At 30.7% G+C, this 6,047-nt stretch overlaps 1 pseudogene; it reads right to left on the reverse strand.

Annotated features, from left to right (window-relative positions):
- Positions 1-2,641: 2,641 nt before the first annotated feature.
- LOC113448558 (olfactory receptor 14I1-like) lies at positions 2,642-3,564 on the reverse strand (annotated as a pseudogene).
- Positions 3,565-6,047: the final 2,483 nt, after the last annotated feature.

Raw genomic sequence — 6,047 nt, forward strand, 5'->3', positions numbered from 1 at the left:
TTTCAATATTTTTCATAATTCAACATCTTTTATTCAAGTAAAGAACATTTACAATAATAACAAAGTGAAGTGTTTTTTAAAAAAAAATACACAGAAGATACAAGAATAAGAATATCCCTAGAGGCAGATTGGTAAGGTGATCAACCCTCTCTCTTTACCTGACTATTGCACAGTTTTGGCTGGTTAGAAGGGAATAAAAACATAACCGAAAATGAAGAAAATATTAACGTATTATTGGAAAGGCAGGGCACGTACTCTGAAGTAGAAGATACATATGCTTAGCTAAGCAGGTAGAAACAAAGGCAGCAGGGTCCATAAATGGGTGCAAATGTAATCACATTTACAGCAGAACTATGATGCCAATGCCACATATTATATATGTATATCTTCAAATGTAGCTGGAATTAGAAACAATGAGATCTACAGCAGGATAGATTCAGCAATTGTGGAATTTCATAGTAAAATTGATTGACCGCATTAGAATTTTTTTTAAAATCAACATCTGTTCCAGTTTATTTTCATGTATAATTATTGTGTAATCTTCAACTTCCTATTAAAAATCCTATAGAAGAGCACCATGGACCCCACAAATCCTATAATTTGTTCAATATGAGATTCACTTAAAAGACAACATGGAAATTCTAAGCTAGTGCAAAATGGAGCATGCAAAAACATAAGCTATACAGGAAGTTGAGGCCACACTCACACTAAAGGAAACATCCTGGGTATCTTTTCACTTTCAAGCCCAAGTCAACATGATAGCAAAATCACAGTTATTCTTGAAATGCTAAATGACTTTTGGATACAAATACATCACATATTATCCCCCCTGTTCTGTAAGATTATTAAATGCCAACAATACTTTATTGTATATAAGAAAAGGCCATCTCTTTTATGATTTCTTGATTGTTAATTTGCCTCCACTTGAAAATGGGCATGATGTTACCACTGTTTTCTTTCTGGAACAGATCAAAGCCAATTTATTTGCCCATTTCCATAATTGTATTATTAAATGTAATGCCACTTCTAGTTTAATGTGATTGCTCTCTTTTTGTTTTTTAAATAACCCAACTTAGATTTGTGATGGACAAAAAAAGTAAAAGAATGAATAATCAAATAAGCATATGCCATTTTTTAAATGTTTCCTTTGTATAAGCAATGCATTTTTTCATAATTGCGCTCATTATTTTACAAATGATTAAATTATATGCTAATAATTTGTTTTGAACTTTTAATGTGAATTTTATTTTACCCACAGGCTTCAGCTTTATATAGATGCTTGAATGAGTAAAGATTTTGAAGAATGATTTCACTCACATTTTCATGTTAACTGTTCTTCGTTTCAAATTATCTCATCAAGCTATATTGATAGAAGCAATTAATAAAAATGTTATGTCTGTCTAAGTTAAGTAAAATATTCTCAAGGTCATTTTGAATGGACAACAGACTAGTGAAGAAAGATACAAAAATATTAGGAACTGAACCATACAAGCAAGCAAAACTTCACCTACGCATGTGTGGGATCTAGGTAGCATGTGAAACCATTTCCCCTCCCCACAGTCAATGGAAAGATGTTTTCATTCCTCTGCAAGCAGTGCTGCCTAAACCTTTTCCTTCATTAAGAAAAAAAAAGCCTCTTATCAAGAAAGGTCATTAAAAAAACCCACTTTAAATAAATTTAAATGTCCATGTTGTGATTGGATAATGGATAAGGGGTTAAAAATACTTTTACCTGATTTTGTGCAATTTACCCAGGTTTTGGAAGCTACGATGAGTTATTTGAAAAAAGGTGATGGAAAATTATTATTTCTGATTCTTTTTTAACTTTCTCTTCTTGGAATCAATAATCTGGAGCCAATTAGAGCAAGTAGTATAATTTCTTCTAGTTCTGATGTTTTATTTTCATATTTTTTTACACAGAACCATATATTATTTTATATCTTTCTACATAAATATACATATTGCCTAATTAATACTCTTCTGTTTTAATTTATGGAGGCATCAAATAGTAGTCACCTACAGGAGGTTTATTTGTCCATGTGCCATGCATGGCAAGCACAGATACATAGTGCTTATATGACTGCAACTCAAATTCTGTTAACAATCTGAGATACTATTATCCAACATGATAACTGATACTGGAGCACTTGGAGGTAGCTATAGGTTAAAGACTAATTATGTTAATATGTACTCACGTCAGTTTTATTTTGATTTATTAATTACCATATTCTAATAAGCACACAGAAATCAATTTTAATTTGTTGTATAATCCTCTTGAGGGAAACAAACACATGCCTTAATTTGTAGCTTCTTTGTATTAAAATAATGGAAAGCCAGAAAATTGGATAAATAATTTGCACAATAATATAATAAAGGTGAAGGAAATATCCATAAATAAAGTATAAATCTTACCCCATAAATAAAACCGTAAGAGAGGTATGCACTTCAAAAAAATGATTATAAAGACTGCTTATGAATTCAAAATCAGCAGAGATCAAGATGGGAGAGGGAAGATCTGAATGAAAATTGAACACAAATGAATGCTTTGAATTCTGCAATATTTGTTATGCAATGTCACTAATTGTAGAAAAATCATTTACATTCAGTTTAGTAGAATGTAGGAAATCTAGATTAGAGAAATCTAGATTAAAAAATCAAGATGTAACCATTTATACAAAGCAGCCTTGATCTCTTTGTTTCTTACACTGTAGATAAATGGATTCAACATAGGAGGAATTATAGTATACAACACTGAAAAAAATACATTTGAGCTGCACGAATCCTCAATATAAGTCCTTCCATAGGTAAATAATCCACTAAACATAAGTACAGATATAACAACAAGGTGTGGTAGGCAAGTAGAGAGAGCTTTCTTCTGACCATTGACTGAAGGGATTCTGAAGACCACAGCAAAAATCTTCACATAAGTTAGAATGATATACTTAAATGATACAATTATAATAATGCCCACAATGACAAGAATCCAAAATTCGGGGAGATAAGAATTACAACAAGAAAGTTTTAATAGCTGTGGGATTTCACAAAAAAACTGCTTGATATAATTGGAACAAAAGATAGTTGCAAAGGTGGTGCCAGTTTGTATTGTGGCATTAAGCAAACTACTGGCCCATGTTGCAGCTGCCAAGCAAATACAAGCTCCCTTGTGCATTATTTTTTCATACTGAAGGGGATTGCAGATGGCAACATGGAGATCATGAGCCATTACTATTAGAAGGGTAAAATCACAGGTTGCAAAAAAAGGTAGAAAAATACCCGAGCCACACACCCAGAATAAGATATTGACCTGCTACTCATGAGGTAATTAGTCATTAATTTTGGAATAGTAACAGAAACAATGCCAAGGTCTGTCATGGCCAAGTTCATGAGGAAGAAGTACATTGGGGTATGAAGATGATAATCAATAGCTACAGCAGCAATGATGAGGAGATTCCCAAGAAGAGTTATCATATATAAAGCTAGAAAAATAAAGAAGTACAGAATCTGAAGATCCCTGATATCTGAGAATTCAAAAAGCAGGAAGGAAGTAAAAGTGAGATTGTTCATCCCTCTTTACTATGATCTGCAGGACAAAAAAAGAAAGAAACATAATAACTTCAGACTAGTTTTGCAGTTAAATGGAAACAGTTCATTTTAATTCAATCCATCAATATACTATCAATATAGTTCTTTGCTAAATCATACAATGAATTCTTTTTCAACCACAATTTGATAAAAAAATATGAATTACATTTTTTTCCTTCAGCATTTTTAATACCACAAAAACTTTACACGCATGTGTTATTGCATTTATAATGAAATTGTGTAGGTCCTGTTTTGGTTATGATCTATCTGACAATAAAACATTTTTTCTCCCATTTCATGATTACATATTCAAATAAAAGTTTTTATAATATAAGATTTTCCAATCTATTTTCTAATCAAAACTCATGTGTCCCTTGATGTGCTTGATTAACTCAGTTCAAATCACTTTAAAAAAGACTGTTGATGGCAAACATAATTAAATCAATACTATAAATTATATGTATAATTAAATCATACATCTATTATGGTATATATACAAACTTTGATTTCCATATGCCACAGAGATAGAACACACAAAAAGCCTTTATGATAAAATGGATATAAATTTTTAAAGGAATAGTTACAATACAACAATGGAAAGAATTATGGACTATAAAAGTTGTACCAAGATATAACCCAAAGAAAAATTGATATAAAATGTTCTATATATAGTATACAATTCCATCAATTATAATGCCCAAGCCTTTAGCAAGGATGATTGAAACTCTTTTTTTTTAGTTTTTACTGTTTGGTTAATGTCATTTCTGCAATATTTATTTGTTGTTGATGACGTTTCTTTGTTTTAACATGGTGTATGGGGATTGTCATGCGTGTATGTGTGTTGGGTCTGGTCTCTGGGTGTTATGTGAATTTCGTTGTATGTATACTATGTATATATGTACCATGACAATAAAGAATTCAATTCAATTACATGATTTAAAAATCAGTTAATCTCTCTTGCCTGTATAATTCATATATCACTGCATTATTTATTTCAAGATTTTGGAACCAATTAAGTCAGTGCTTTAGCAACATAAAGAGTTTCTACCTTTATACTGTTAAAAATAAAATCTTGGAATCTTGGAATTAGATATTCCCCACTAGCAAATTTCTTGACTTTTTCATCTTCATAAAAATAGATATTCAACAATGACAGTGAAGGTGTTATTATTTCAAAACTACTGGTATATTAATATTTTTTCATCCACATCCATTCCACACTTGATAAACAGATGGCTCACTTATATATGACACTTTACAAAATAAGATAATTTTTTATATTTAAAACATGATTAAAGCACAAGACTAATTTCACAGGTAATGTGATTTAATCAGATACCAGAAATAATCTTAATTATTCAATTTCAACAGCAGTTAGTGATTGGGGAGAAATCATAGGGATGGAAAATGGAGAATGTGTTATCAAAAGTTCACAATGTTTTTATTAGGCTTTCCTTTTTATTTTGCTTTTAATCTTTATCATTTTTTGTCTTTAGTCTTGTACAAGCTTGCTTAAGCTTGTGCAATAATTTTTAAAAAATCTGACAACGGAGAATACTTATATGTTTTACTGCTTTGAGTGCTACATCAAACATTTTCTTTTGAAACTTAGAAATCTAACTGCTTAATTTTAGACTATATTAATTTTATATTAAACACAATACACAGCATATTAGCTGTGTAACAATTCTAGAGGTGTTTTGTTTCTATGTCTCCCTAAAGATGGATGGAAAAAGAGAGAGAGAGAGAAAGCTTTACCTGATTCAGTCATATGAAGTTATTCATTCATAGTAGAGAAGTTATTATGTCAGTCTGAAGTCTTTCCTGGATAAAAAGCTGAGAATGTTCTTTTTTCAACAGTATATAAAAACAGAATGTGACAAAGCAAATGTTGACAACAGAATCACTGGAGAGAAATGTGTCCAAATCTTTTCAGAATGTTTTAACCTTCATTGAAAGATTATTTTTTCCCTCTAGGTGTTTTGGGTCATATATTTCATTAAATTTCAAATTATATTTCAGTCATGATCAGAGCATACTGCCATACAGTAAAATTCAGACTTCTTAGCACACTTGCCAAAATATTGGGGGTTTATACTAATACTGAAAAGACACTGTGTGATTCTTATGTAATGCTGATGTGAAATTGGGAGTCATTTATTCCTTTAGGTTCTTATTTCCAGGGATTTAATGTAACCAATCAGAAGACATAATTAAAAAATCCGAATATCCAGTCCTATAGTGACAATTTTCACATTCTAGTTTCCAATAACTATTTATGCCATGGTTATGTACTTTCCATTGGAATATATTAAAGAAAGTAATATGGAAGAACTAACTTCCTACACAGCAATGTAAAATTGAAATAAATCATGCCATTACTATAATACATATTGTTAAAAAGTAATTTACAGGTAGTCCTTGACTTACAACCATTTGTTTAATGACTGTTTTGAAGTTATGCC

This window comes from Pseudonaja textilis, chromosome Z (genome assembly GCF_049901715.1).
Source record: "Pseudonaja textilis isolate UNSWEBS1 chromosome Z, rPseTex1.2, whole genome shotgun sequence".
Taxonomy (NCBI): Eukaryota; Metazoa; Chordata; class Lepidosauria; order Squamata; family Elapidae; genus Pseudonaja; species Pseudonaja textilis.